General features: G+C 33.9%; 1 non-coding gene across 1 annotated transcript; it reads right to left on the bottom strand.

Moving 5' to 3' along the window:
* Positions 1-391: 391 nt before the first annotated feature.
* Positions 392-498, bottom strand: LOC128293660 (small nucleolar RNA R71). The gene has a single exon (XR_008283837.1). It is a non-coding gene; the product is annotated as a small nucleolar RNA R71 (small nucleolar RNA).
* Positions 499-16027: the final 15529 nt, after the last annotated feature.

The following is a 16027-nucleotide window of genomic DNA, read 5'->3' as shown; positions in this document are numbered from 1 at the left end:
TCCAGTAAATCTGAATCCTGCTCCACGCACTATGGATGATTATGCTAAACCTACTTTAATAGGAATTGAGTCAAGTATAGTTAGGCCTGCTATTGCTGCAAATAGTTTTAAACTGAAACCTAACACAATTCAAATGATCCAACAGTTTGTTCAGTTTGATGGTTTGCAGGACGAGGACCCAAACGCTCATTTGGTGAATTTCTTAGAGTTTTACGATACTTTTAAGATCAATGGCGTTTTTGCTGATGCCATTCGCCTTCGGTTGTTTCCCTTTTCGTTGAGGAACAAAGCTAAACAGTGGTTGAACTCGTTACCACGAGGGTCAATCACTACTTGGGAACAAATGACTGAAAAATTCTTAGTTAAATATTTTTCGCCGGCTCAAATGACTAAGTTGAGGAATGACATCTCTTCTTTTGTGCAGATGGATCTCGAAACACTTTATGATGCATGGGAGAGATACAAGGATCTTTTGAGAAGGTGCCCTCACCATGGATTACCACTCTGGCTACAGGTTCAAACTTTTCACAATGGCCTGAATCCTTCGACTAGACAGATGATTGATGCAGCTGCTGGTGGGACTATTAATAATAAGACACCTGAGGTGGCTTACGAATTTATTGAAGAGATGTCACTGAATAATTATCAGTGGCAAGTCATGAGGACAAAGCCAACAAAAACAGCCGACGCTTTTAATGTCGATTTGGTCACCATACTCTCTAATCAAGTAGAACTTTTGAATAGAAAAATTGATGGTTTACTTGGTTCTTCATAGGTTCACCCAGTAATGCAATGCAATGTAAGTGGATGAGGAACGAGCAGTTCAGAATACCCACCTTATGGCCACAACATAGAAAACAAGCAATTAAATTATATGGGTAATAGTCCTCGACCTCAAAATAGTTCTTATAATAACACTTACAATGCAAGATGGAGAGCCACCCAAATTTCTCATGGAGAGACTAAGGGAATCAAAGACCACCACCCCCTCCAGGCTTGCAACAACAACCTTACTAGCAAGAGAAAAATTCAAACCTTGAGGAAATGATGTCAAAATTTATTTCAGTAGCGAAAACTTGTTTTCAGAACACTGAAACTGCACTTAAAAATTAGTAAGCATCATCCAAGGACTCGAGAATCAAATTGGGCAACTGGCTAAGATGATTTCAGAAAGACCATCAGGAAGTCTACCTAGTAACACCGAACCCAATCCAAAAGAGCATGTCAATGCAGTTACACTAAGAAGTGGGAAAGTGTTAGCTGAATCCGAAAAGAAGCCACCATAAGAAGTTGACAGAAACAAAAGTGAGGAGGTAAAACCTGAAAACAATGACAATCCAATGCCAAAGGAATATAAACCACCAATCCCATATCCAGCAAAGTTGAAAAAAGACCGCATGGATGCATAATTCGGTAAATTTCTTGAACTTTTTAAACAACTGCATATTAACTTGCCTTTTGTTGAAGCTATATCATAGATGCCTACATATGCAAAATTTTTAAAGGAGCTTCTAACAAAGAAAAGGAAGTTTGAAGACCTATCTATAGTGGAACTTAATGAGGAGTGCTTAGCCATACTCCAAAATAAACTGCCCACCAAACTTAAAGATCCAGGAAGTTTTACTATTCTCTGCTTAATTGGTAGTTTGAATTTTGATAAGACACTTGCTGATTTAGGCCCTAGCATTAATTTGATGCCATATAAAATGTTTAAACAACTTGGTCTTGGGGAACCTAAACCAACTAGGATGAGTATTCAATTAGCTGATAGATCTATTAAATATCCTATGGGAATTATAGAAAACGTACTTGTAAAAGTAGATAAATTTATATTCCCTGTTGATTTCGTGGTGCTTGACATGAATGAGGATGTTGGAGTGCCTTTAATCTTAGGTCGTCCATTTTTAGCCATTGCTAGGGCTGTTATTGATGTGGGTGACAGTAAATTGGTACTTAGAGTAGGTGACGAAGAGATTATTTTTAAAATTTATGTTGCCATGAGATTTTCTAGAGAACAGGATGACTCATGTTATTTCATTCACTCTATTGATCATGCTACTCAAGATTCTTTTCAGGAAATCGTACATAAGGACACGATGGAACTGTGTTTTGCCCAAGGAGAGGGGGTAGACGATGATTCTGAGATAGGAATCGAACTAAATTCTAATGAAACCTCCTCAAGACCAGCAGAATATGAGGGTATTAAGGTAAACAATGAACTTAAGCAAAAACCCTCTATTGAATAACCTCCCAAACTGGAAATTAAACAATTGTCGAATCACTTGGAATATGCATTTCTTGGAAATAATTCTATATTACCGGTGATTATTGTATCCAACTTGCAACCTAAGAAGAAAGAGGAATTACTCCAAGTATTAAGAGAGCATAAAAAGGGCCATAGCTAGGAAAATTTTTGACATTAAAGGGATCAGCCCTTATTTTTGCACCCACAAAATTTTAATAGAAGATGAATAAAAGCCATGTGTGCAAGCCCAAAGACGACTGAACCCCAACATGAAGGAAGTTGTTAAAGCTGAGGTAATTAAACTCCTAGATGCTGGAATTATTTATCCTATTTCTGATAGTTCTTAGGTAAGTCTAGTGCAGGCTGTTCCTAAGAAAGGAGGCATGACTGTTGTAGCAATGAGAAGAATGAATTAATCCCAACAAGGATAGTCATAGGTTAGAGAGTTTGCATTGACTATAGGAAGCTGAATGATGCCACGAGAAAAGATCATTTCCCCTTCCATTCATTGACCAAATGTTGGAAAGATTATCAGGTCACATGTACTACTGCTTCTTAGACGGACTCTCTGGCTATTTTCAAATCCCAATAGCTCCTGAAGATCAAGAAAAGACGACATTTACATGTCCATACGGTACGTTTGCTTATCGTAGAATGCCTTTTGGATTATGTAATGCTCCTACTACTTTTCAGCATTACATGATGGCCATTTTTAACGGACTCGTAGAAGACATCATGGAGGTATTTATGGATGGTTTCTCAGTTTTCGGTAACTCTTTCCATCTTTGCCTTAAAAATTAAAACGAGTTTTAATAAGATGCGAGGAAACAAATCTTGTGCTCAACTGGGAAAAATGCCACTTTATGGTTCAAGAAAGTATTGTATTAGGACATAAAATTTCTAGTAAAGGGATTGAGGTTGATAAATCTAAAATTGAAGCCATTGAAAAACTACCTCCCCCTAAATCGGTTAAGGCTATTAGAAGCTTTTTAGGACATACTTGGTTTTATAGAAATTTATTAAAGATTTTTCTAAAATAGCTAAGCCTTTGACTAAATTACTAGAAAAAGATGTGCCTTTTAATTTCGATCAGGAATGTTTAGAAGCATTTAATACCTTAAAGGATAAATTGACTAAAGCTCCAACTATAATTGCACCTGATTGGAATTCACCTTTCAAACTAATGTGCAATGCAAGTGATTTTGTAGTAGGTGCAGTTTTGGGATAGCGAAGAGATAAGCATTTTCAACCTATCTACTATGCTAGCAAAACTTTGATAGCCGCACAGGAAAACTACACCACCGCGAAGAAAGAGTTGCTAGCTGTGGTTTTTGCATTCAATAAATTTAGGCCATATCTAATATTGTCTAGAGTTGTCATTTATACGACCATTCTGCTCTTCGTTACCTTTTAACTAAGACTAAAGCAAAACCTCAACTCATTCGATGGATTTTGTTATTGCAAGAATTTGACTTGGAGATCAAGGATAAGAAAGGAACTGAAAATCTTACGGTTGATCATATTTCCAAGCTTGAAAATTCAAGTACTAAAGAGCTAGATGAAGTTGAAATAAATGATTCATTCCTTGAAGAACAATTTTTTTCCATATCTGATTTTGAGGTACCCTGGTTTGCAGACATTACAAATTTTTTAGCCGCTAACATTATCCCAAAAGGGTTGACACATCAGCAAAAGAAGCGATTCTTTACTGATATAAAAACTACTTTTGGGAAGACCCTTTACTTTTCCATATATGCGCAGACCAAGTCATTAGGAGATGCGTTACAAGGACAGAAGCATTGAAGATCTTGGAACATTACCACTCAGGACCGACTGAAGGACATTACAATGGGAATAAGATCGCACATAAAATACTCGAATCAGGGTTTTATTGGCCCACTCTATTCAAAGATGCCAGCAGGTATGCTACTTCTTGTGATAAATGCCAAATGACAGGTAATATCTCCAAATGTGATGAAATGCCTCAGACATATATGCTCTCATATGAAATATTTGACGTTTGGGGTATCGACTTCATAGGTCCACTCCCTAGTTCATTTGGGAATAAATACATCTTTGTAGCTATCGATTATATGTCCAAATGGGTTGAAGCCCAAGCTTTACCTACTAATGATGCTAGAGTAGTAGTACGTTTCCTTAAGAAACTTTTCTCTCGATTTGGAGCACCTAGAGCAATCATTAGTGATAGGGGTACTCATTTTTGTAACGCCCAATTTGACAAGATCCTTAAGAAATACGGAATTCACCACAGAACAGCTACCCGTTTCCACTCTCAAACTAGTGGCTAAGTCGAAGTGGCAAACAAAGAGCTTAAACGTATCATAGCAAAGAAAGTAGATTCAAACAGGAAGGATTGGGCGATGAAAGTAGATGATGCTTTATGGGCTTATGGAACTGCTTTTAAGACCCCCATAGGAACATCACCTTACAGACTTATGTATGGAAAAAGTTGTCATCTACTATTTGAGTTAGAACACAAGGCATTCTGGGCTATAAAATTTCTAAACCTTGATCCCAAACTTGCAGTTGAAAACAGGTTGATGCAGTTGAATGAGTTAGATGAGTGGCGAACCAATGCATATGAAAATTCACGCCTATACAAGGAAGCAACAAAACACCGCCACGACGCTCGTTTAAGACAACGCAAGCAATTTGAAGTTGGAGATCTTGTCCTGTTGTATAACTCGAGGCTCAATTGTTCCCTGGGAAGCTTAAATCATGATGGTCAGGTCCTTTCGTAGTCCAAACTATCTTTCCATATGGCACAGTAGAGGTAAGTCACCCATCACAAGGCACTTTCAAGGTAAATGGACATCACCTCAAACTCTACAACGGTGAGAATTTCAAAGACGATAGAGAGGAGCTACAGCTCCATGAACTTCCCTAAATATACCCACAAGGTAGAGTCAAGCTTAGACTCCAAATAAGCTTTTCTCGGGAGGCAACCCGAGCACTAACAGTGTTGATTTCTTTAAATTTTTGTTTTTAACATCTAAATCATTAATTTAGACCTTAAACGCAGGTTTTCCAAATTCACACGACAAGGCACACGGGCGTGCCTTCGACCGTGTGCTTACCACGGGAGGAGACGCAGCTGTGTGATACGATTGTGGGAGAATAGAGCAAAATTGTTTTCCCAACACGGGATTCGATACATTGCCACAACCGTGCGACACGACCATGGGCAATCCTGCCAAAACGACACGGGCGTGCAACATGCCCGTGTCTATTAACTGTGGTCGAAACTGCCAAATTAACACAGGTGTGGGACACGCCCGTGTCACTACCCGTGATCGAAACTGTCAAAAAACACGAGCGTGCGCATTTATACACGGGCGTGGGAAAAGCAAACCACATTGCGCACGATCGTGTGATATGACCATGTGACCACACGACCTATACACAAGGGTGTGTCCTCTCATTTTGAGATAAACACGGGCTGGACGCGAGCCATACGGGCGTGTAACATGGCCGTATGAGACTAGTGTTGGGCGACACGACCGTGCCTTTTTGAAACTCGTTTTATTTTTATTTTATTTTATTTACTTTTATTTCTATTTATTTTTGAAGACTTATGTTTTATATTTTTAAACTTTACCTATCTTTATGGTAATCATTGAATTATTCCCTTAATTCTCCTTCACAATAGTGTCTTCTCATTTATCCCTCAGAATCATGCCTTTCCTTCAGCTTTATCTTCAGTTCTCGCTCTAACTAATCCAAAGATTTCATCCACAATCTCAGGGCAGTGTCACTTCTCTTCCTTTCTTTTGATATTATATTTATATCACTATTATATATCTTTGTACATTGAGGACAATGTAGATTTTAAGTGTGTGGGGGGGTTATTTATATCATTATCAGAAAAATCCCTGAATTTTGTCTTATTCTCACGTGAATCACTCATATCATTATTAGAATGAATTTTAATTAATTTATGATTTTTATTGATAAATATTGAATTAAAACTTATGCAGATTGTTAGACTTCAAGGAATTAGAGAATCAAGCATGATAAGTTGATTTTTGAGAATTAAAATTTTTAGGTTGTTTCCCTAAGTTTAGGTATTATCTTGAGTTGAAATTCATAGGTTAAACATCAAAAAGCCATAATTTTTGTGAGATCTTGAGCCTTTAAAGCATATATTATTTCCTTCATGCTCACTTTTATTGTTGCTTTGAGTGCGTCAATATCGAATTGTTATTCTAGAACTTGCCTGATTATGCATGTCATGACCACACCTTTGATTTGATATGTCAAGATGATAAAGGCACTTAAGTTTAACCCAATCATTCCATAAAAGCCTACCTTCATAATTAACCCTTAGTGAACCCCTTTGAGCCCAACAACCTATTCATTGATTTGACCTTGATATGAACCCATAACCCATTATTGTTAGAATCCCCTAAATTAATTTGATCCCTATTTTTGTCGAGATTTGATTTAAATAAATTGCTTAGCTATGTTTTATTTTTGATAGCTAGCCTATGTTATTTGACTTGTCCTAAAAAAAAAACATACGTACATATTAGTAATAACTTTTTGTTTTTGAGCTTAAGTATTTAATTCTATATCCCATGAAGAAAAGCTCAATTCTAGGATCTTCTAATTAGAAATGTAATTTATCAAGTTTTAGTATTTTTTTAGTTAGGTAATTTTTCAATTCAATCTCGATTCTAACCTTTTTTTTCAGCTTGTGACCACACCCCTAACCAAAGCCACGTTACAACCCTCTAAAGACCTTTTGATTGATGTATCATCTCAATATATAGTGGTGGAGATTTGATTTTCATGCAAGCCTATAGTAATAACTTTTCATATTGACTGTTGAGTGCTAAATTTCTTGTCTTTAAACACCTCGAGTGATTTGAGTGAATCTTTAGTGAGGATGTGAAACTCTATGATATTTTGAATCAAAGGTGATTACTTAAATGAGGGGAGACACCTAGGTTTTTGTGATAAAATGCTCAACTTGGAATGTTTGAAACTTTGATATTCTTCGAGTTGAATTTTCAATGTATGATTACTTATGGATCATTTTGAGATACTATTGATGAGAATTATAAATTGAGAAGAATTTATTTTGATTGTGAGTTGAAGATTTTGCTTGAGGACAAGCAAACGCTTAAGTGTTGGGGTATTTGATAAACCATAATTTATACATATTTTTATCCCATGCTTAGCATATTTTTGGATGAATTATCCTTAGATTTGGTGAATTTGATGCTCCTAATCCTTTAATTTCATGTTTTATACTTAGGTGAGCATAGGAGAGTAAAAAGAGCGAGAAGCGGGCCAAAAACGAAGAAAATGGGTCAACGTGGGAAATCAACATGGCATGGACTTCCTCACACGGGTAGTTCACACGCCCGTGTCCAGTCAACAGACTCAAACACAGTTTGAAGCAATCGAACACGGGCGTGTCCCTGTCGAGCCCAAGTCTAGTCCTATTCGAAAAAGGCCACTCTTGAGGGTTTAGAAGCATTCTAAAGCCTATATAAACACACCAGGAGGTACCAAAAAAAGACACACGGAGTAGGAGGCAAGGAATTACTCGAAGAAAGCCAATTGATCTATCTCAAAAGCCGGATTATCCTTCAAGAGTAAAGATCTCCCTTCAATTTCCTTTAGAAGTTTTTGGGTTTTCTTTATGTTTTGTTATCATTATTCTTCTAAGATGTTTTCTTTTACACTTATGAACTAAGCCCCCTAATTACCTAAGGGGAATGAAGCCTAAGACGAATCTTGTTATTATTTTCTGAATTATATGATAAATATTTGACTTGTTCTTAATTATGAGTTCTTAATTCTTGCTTTAATATTCCAGGATATTGATTCAAGTATTGATGTGCTTATTCAGAGGAGCAGAAGTCTCTATTTAAGAGTAGATCTAGTATAATTAAGCGGAGTTGATTGCACGCCTAGACATAGGGTGACATAATTTTTTCGGATTAGGGTGAAACCTAATAAAGGAATCCATATATCGAGTTAATGCAACACTAGGGGTTTTAATTAGAAAGAGATTTTAATTAATCAACCTAGGGTTAGATGTTGTTAGTCTCGAGAGAGATAATAATATAACTTAGGGATTTCTACGGATCAAGTCAAGTGAATAAATCATCTAATTCAGAGTCAATAACAAGTGAAGTTTAGGTGGATTTTTCCCTTAGGTATTGTCCAAATCATTCACTTTTGCCAAAATTTATTGCCCTAATTTACTTTCTGTGCATTCTAAGTTTAGTAATTAATTTAGATAAAACAAACCCTTTTATTTTTAGGCTAGATAATAGAAAGAGAGTTAATACTAGTACTTTTAGTTTCTTTGGGTTGACATCCTGGTCTTGCCATAAACTATACTACTGTTCGATAAGGTGTGCTTGCCTTTGTCATGATAATAGTTAGTTTTCAAGAACGGACATTCATAAATTATAAAGCTTATCACGATTCACATCACATCACTGAGACACACGACCGTGTCTCTGCCCGTGTGTTTACTACCATGCATACCGACTTGAAATCTTTTACGTGTAGGGGACACACGGTCGAACCACACGCCCATGGGGTAGACCATGTGTCACACACGGCCTAGACATACTTCCGTGTGCCTACCTGTATGGATAATATAAGGCTATTTACCAAGCCCCATTGCCACCTTTACATATGTAGTTCTATACAAATACCAACCAATACCGAAACAAGCAAAATTCCTATAACCCAATCAGCCACAATAGACATTCATTCAACCATGATAATGTATTTTTTTATAAATTCAAAATGAATGTTAGCCATCATTCAAGGCTTAATACAAATTGAAGGGTTTCCAACCCAAGCCAAACCATATGGCCAAACCTCAATGACACAAAATATAAAGTCTAAGTCTTATACATGCCATATTCAAAAATATAAATCCAACTATACCGAATGCTTCATTGATAGTGTGATCGATATCTCTGACTTCCAGTGATCCTTGAGCTAGTTAGGCGAGAATTTAAGGAAATGAAAGGGAAAGGGAGTAAGCATAATAGCTTAGGCTTAGTTTGGATGGGCGGTGTGTTTACCTCCGGTGACGTTAAAAACAGCGGTGGCGGTGAGATTAGTTATTGTAGCGGTGAGATTGGATACTGTAGCGGTGAGATTAGAAACAGCGGTGGAGCGTGTGTTTGGATTCAAACGCAGCTGTAGTGGTGAGGTGAAAATAAAAAATGACTATTAAGGACATTAGATTAGAATTGATATATAATAGAAGTTTTTAAATTATTTTACTTATATAAAATTATTAAAATATGTGAATTTATAAATTCATTTAATAAAATATTAAAATGTATCTTCCAATATTTTATTATAAATATTTTAATGGATTATATAATCAATTTAAATTATTTATTAGATAAAATGATAATAATTTTAATTTTTATATTCTTTTATAACAATGATAAATATTATTTTAAGTAAATAGTAACATTATACTTGGATCAAATTTTGAAGTATCTAAGCGAATGATTTTAATAAAAAAATAGTAACATAAGACATAACAAGTTTCATTATTACTAGAAATTAGGTTATGATACAAAATTGTTTTTACAAATATTGATTCATTAAACTATTTGCAATGGTTTCCCTTAACATTGTAATTTCAAGGTCACTTTTATTGTTAGAAGAACTCGATTCATCTCTATCAAAATGGCCTGAAGAGATTGGCATGTCGGGTATATTCTCAAATTGTCGAAAATCCTGATCATTTGATCAAGCATGTCTTCGAATGTAATTATGCAAAACTATTGTTGCAATAACTATTAAAACTTGCTTGTCGAGTGAATAGCTTGGAATATCCCTTAATATTGGCCATTTTTTTTTCCACACTCCAAATGTTCGTTCAATCACAGAGCATAACGAAGAATGGGCATGATTAAAAATTTCTTTTTTTCCAGATGCTCGATGATTACCTCGATGAAAGTCAGGTAAATGATATCGTTCCCCCTATATGGACCTAGAAAACCTGCCATTTGTGGATATCCTGAATCCACAAGATAATATTTTCCTACAAAAAAGTAAAATATGATATCAAGTTTAAAAAAATTAAAAATTTTAATATTGTTTTTTATGTAAAGATTAATTAAAAAGAATTAAAGTTCAACCTGGTGGAGGGTGTGGAAACTTTAACTCTTGTTTTCTAAGTGCTTACAAAAAAATTCTACTGTCATGTGCTGTTCCTTCCCAACCAGGAAATGCAAAAATAAAGCACATGTTGAAGTCACAAACTGCCATAATATTTTGAGTTGGTTCACCTTTCCATCCGATATAAGGTATTTGGCAAGAAGGCGAAATGCATGCTTTTATGTGTGTTCCATCTATGGCCCCAATACAATCCTTTAAAATAAATACAAGTAATGAGATAAAAGTTAGAAATAATTTATATTTTAAAAATATAAAGATTGTGTAAATTTTACCTTAAAGTGAGGCCAATATCTTTGTATCATGTGGAATATGGTTCGGTACTTCCTCGAGTTGACCTTCAGTGGGTTTAATCGTGTCTATTTCCATTTGAGCAAATATATGTAACACATCAGTAAAAATTCGACTAACAGTTTCCCCAGATCGTTGAAATCGCTCTGTTGCATTTGAATTTGATTCTCTATTTCCAAGAATATACAATGATAATGCTAACTTCTCCATCACAGATACATTCCCATGCTTTAAGCCATAATTGGTTTGCAAATCATGCAACAAGCTGTGAAATATATTTTTTGGCATCCTAAAACTATTCATGCAACGACCATCATGCCCATTTAATACTTCGTCCACCCACATTTGACCTGTATAATTTGAATCCATACACGGTTTCCTAGTGAAATAAGTTTCATGGTGTAGCAATACACTGCTTAACAATTGTTCTTCCTCTTCATGATAATTGTTGTGCTCAACTTGTGTAACAATTGTGGCTATTCTTCGTTGAGCTTCTTCACTTAATTCAGGGGTATCATAATTCATATAAAAACTATTATACATATTGTTAAATTCATCCATAACCTGAAAAAGTAATCAAATGAAAATAAATTAATAACTTGTGACATTCTATACAACATAAAAATTGAATAAAAGCATAGCTAAAATACCAAACATAAAAATATCATACATTAGGTTTACATATAAAAAAGTAGATCATACATTAGTGTTGCATATAAAAAAGTAGATCATACATTAGGTTCACATATAAAAAAGTAGATCATACATTAGTTTTGCATTTGAAAAAGTAGATCATACATTAGTTTTACATATAAAAAAGTAGCATAGTTATATTACAATAATAATTCTAAGGAGCTTATGGTGGAGGTGATGGATGGTATGGTTGGAAGGGAAATGAGGATGTTGCTACCAAGGATGAAAATGATGCAATTGGATTTTGTTCAGTATATTCACGTCGAAGCCACCAAACCCTAACATCTGGATCTAAGTTCAAAAACACTTCTCCTTTCACCGGTATTTGGAACATTTTGATGGCAAAATAGTACAATTCATCTTTTTTTGGAATTTCATCTCCCAAATCACGCAAAGCATCCATTGCATTTGAAATAGTATATTTAGAGTGAGGAAAAACAATTTCATTCACTGACTTCCTTGGACTAGCCATACTCTCACACAGTTTCTCAATATGAGTAGCCAATGAATCTCTTGATGATTTTCTACTTGAACTTGATTTTTTTCCTTTACCGTGTACAACCCCAAGTGTTTCCTTTCTTCAATTAAGAGTTTCACGAGGAGGGTTTGATGGTACCTCATTAGGAGGGATACTTTCATTCTCATTACTATTTTCATCTGAATCACCAAATCCCTCATTAGGTGTATCATCTCCCATAGGAACCCCACTTGGAAGAACACCAGACGAAGGTGCCCATGCATTCTCTCCAATGGCTACAATGCCACCAAACATTTGCCACATTAAATCATTCAATCGTGGTTCAATTCCTTTCTTCTTAAATCCTTTAAAATCAAGATTTTCCTACATAACATGTTAAATGTTATACTCAGATATTTATATTTGTAAATTATTACTTTCACTAAACTTTATGCATTAAAATAATGATAAAGTTAACACTAACCTGTATTTTTTCAGCCCATCATTCTTCGGTAGCATCGACCGTCTTTTTAGATGGACACCATCCAATACCTGTAGATTCCTTAAGAAACTCCCTCCATAACCTCCATTCCTTTTTTAATGTATCCCACTTGTTTTTCAATTGAGGTTTTCCATAATTTTTTTGAGTTTTTGCTTGAAAAAGAGCAACGACATTTTCCCATCCTTTTGAGTTTAGATGAGGTGTCGGTCTATTACCAGCATTGACTTCATTCACGCAAAGTTCACAAAATATCAATGTCAGCTCATCATCCCAAATAGCTTTTGTTGCTAAGGTACTATCTCCCTCCACAAATTTTTGTGTCTTTACCATCTATTATCATTATTTTGATTTTAAATGTCAACCGACATAAAACCATAAATATATAATTAGATATAATAATATAGTTTCATAAAAATTAAGAATAACACATCGAAAAAGATGAAAGCCATAAGATGAACAGTAAAGAAAAATTCTCAAAGATCCGTGGTAAACAATAACGAGGATATAGAAAGGATAATTGATTATGACTATCTTTTCAAAGTGTAAGCAAACTTGAGCGATTTGGTTTTCTTAGCAACACTAGTCATCAAAATTTTACATTAATCTAAAAAAAAGCATGCATTTAATCACTCAAGGTTATGGCATCAATCTCATAGTATAACTAATTATTTATGATTATTTGCTTTTAAAATTTTAATAATAAGCTATTATTTATTAAAAATATAAGAAATAGGTACGATTTTGAAACAATTTAAAATAATTAAAAAGAAATTTAATTTAATGATCAAAATAAATTTAAATTTTCAATAATTAAAAATATTTATTATTTAATTTATTTAAAGTTTTAAAATTACATTAATTTTAAATAGATCTCAAACCGAGAAAAGAAAAGACAATGAGAAAAAGAAAAAGAAAGGGTTGGAGGGAAAAAGGAGGTGACTTTTTTAAATAGACTTCGGATAGACTTTTTTTGAATAGACTCTTAAACATTAAATATTCAATACACGATTAATATCATTGAATTAAATAAATTGATAAATTGATATGGATTTATACTAATTTACCTTTATTTTAAAGAATAATTTTAAATTTATATATTTATCGTAATACAAAATCATAATTTTAAAAATTAAATATTTATATTAGTTTTTATTATTTTCTAAATATTAGTATTGTTGAAATGCTATAAAATGTAATTGAATCATTAAAAATTTCCTTAGTTGCATATAAATTATTTTAGTAAATTATTAGTTTTTAGTAAAAAGATATTAGTTTTAATTTCATTTATTTAAATTAATATGCATAAAACTTAAAATTTAAATTATTTAGCATTCGAAAAATCAACTTATTATTAAATAATTGATTTAAAATTGAAAGTATATTAGTTAAATATTTAAGAGGTTAAAAATAATGTAAGAATTTAGTAAAAATTGAAAGTATCTCTCGGACTCATCTATTAGAAAGATTGGTAAAAATTGAAAGTATCTCTGGACTCATCTATTATTTTAGTAAATTGAAAGTATGCATTCAATATTGCTAATTAACTTTAGAGGCGATAATTCACCAAAGATGCATTCCTACAACAATTACAGCGATAACAGTAGCTAAGAATTATATCGATGCCATATAGGTGATCAATTACTTACAATTCCAAACACAACACCGTCAAGGCGTTATGATACTCAAAATTTGGAGTTGGAAACTCAGAGTGGGATAAGCAAAAGTAAGAGGAAGCTCAGGCAGCCCAAAATGATATACCTACAACGAAAAAGTAAGCATAAACAATATAGAAAAAAGTAAGCCCAAAATGATGTACCTACAAATCCATGCATTTTACTCATAACGTTAGTCATATATATCATCTCTCCCTTTATATACAGCCAAGGAGACTAGTGTAAATGATTCGATTGTTAAATCTATTGATATAATTATATATATATATATCATGCATATAAAATTTTTAATCGATACAATATTTTTAATATATCGATCTAAAATATATATTCAACAGTTGAAATTTCTTTCATCAAGTAAATAGTTTAAATTTGCTTAGCCTGCTTCAAAACAAAGAAGTGATTGATAATTTTAGTGAAGCTAATATATTAGGGAAAGGTGGATTTGGGATTGTTTATAAAGGTGTATTGCATGATGGGACACAAATTGCAGTCAAAAGGATGGAATGTGTTGGTGGAGGCACTAAAGGAATGGCTGAGTTCCAAGCTGAAATTGCAGTGCTTTCAAAGGTTAGGCATTTGGTTGCTCTTTTAGGTTATTGAACCAATGGTAATGAGAGGCTTTTGGTTTATGAGTACATGCCTCGTGGTACCCTTTGTATCCGGGTTAAGCATCAGGATCTTATACATATTATTCAGGGTTACATCTGTAGTGCAAGAGTTGTCATAAAATCTACATCAAACACCTTAATGATCAAAATAGCAAATATGGTTTCAATAATAAGAATCTACTTTTTAGACAGAAACAATAAGATATCATGCGTCTTATTTGCATCTCATATGGGTAAATTTTGAGCATAACAAAGCTCAAGAAAACTAAAATATTGAACTTAAAAATGACTGGTAATAGTAGTAAAAATCTGGCATATATTCCTATGAGATAAAATAAGCTACAAACAAAATGTAGAATAAAGGAACGTCTAATTTCTAATTCAAGGTCTAATATAGGAGGGAGATCGTATTAAACTGACAAAACATACTATAAAGGCTCTTACTAGACATTGGGACTTTGAAAGGCATCTGACTATGCAATCTCTTAATACTATAACAATGTTATCAATCTGAGCAAAGAGTCTAGATCGCTCTTACTATGCATTGGGAATTTGGGACATCGGAAGTACAAAAAGTAACATAAGGAAACCATCTAACTATGCAATCTCTGGATACTTTAACCATGTTAACAATTTCAGAAAAAGAGACCACAAAGCTTTTACTTGGAAATTTGCGACATATCGAAGCACTAATATAAAAATCTCTCAAAAACTAAAGTTTTGAAATTCCCCACTCTTACGGAGCCAATTATAAGACTAATGCACCATTAAGGTTTAGCAGTACCGGAAGCACCTTTACTAGTTTTCTCACCCCTAACTTGACTTCCTTAAAAGACTATAACGAAGGCACATATTGTTTAGTAAACATTTTACCACCTTGAGTCATTTGTTTAATAAAATGCATGGACATATCTCATCCTTCAAGCACGGTTCATAAGATCTAAAAATAGAATATTAGGAACCCCAGCATCATAACATCTTATTTTGGATAACATAAGCCCAATCATCAATTTTGCTCTATCCAGTTCCAAGTTCATGGCTACAACACAAATGTTAAACCATATTTCCCTAAATTTAATGTTGTATTTCCTAAAAATGCTAAAAACATGTTACACAGAGAGAAGGAAGATAAAGAATGAAGTTTTATGACCTCCTCTGCCTGTTTTACTTCTAAAGGGGGCAAATCAACAGCTGCAGAAACAACCATTTAAGAGAGTGTCCATCTAATTTACAAAAACCCAATCCGTAGCTCCAAAGGTTGAACCACAAACAAGGAAGTTTTTGTTCACAGAAAAGGCCAAAGTCACAGAAATCGGTCTAGTGAACTTCATTTACATACATTTGGGTGCCTACCAAACATTT

The sequence above is a fragment of the Gossypium arboreum genome, chromosome 5 (assembly GCF_025698485.1).
Source record: "Gossypium arboreum isolate Shixiya-1 chromosome 5, ASM2569848v2, whole genome shotgun sequence".
NCBI lineage: Eukaryota > Viridiplantae > Streptophyta > Magnoliopsida > Malvales > Malvaceae > Gossypium > Gossypium arboreum.
This window is presented reverse-complemented; position numbering and strand designations above follow the sequence as displayed.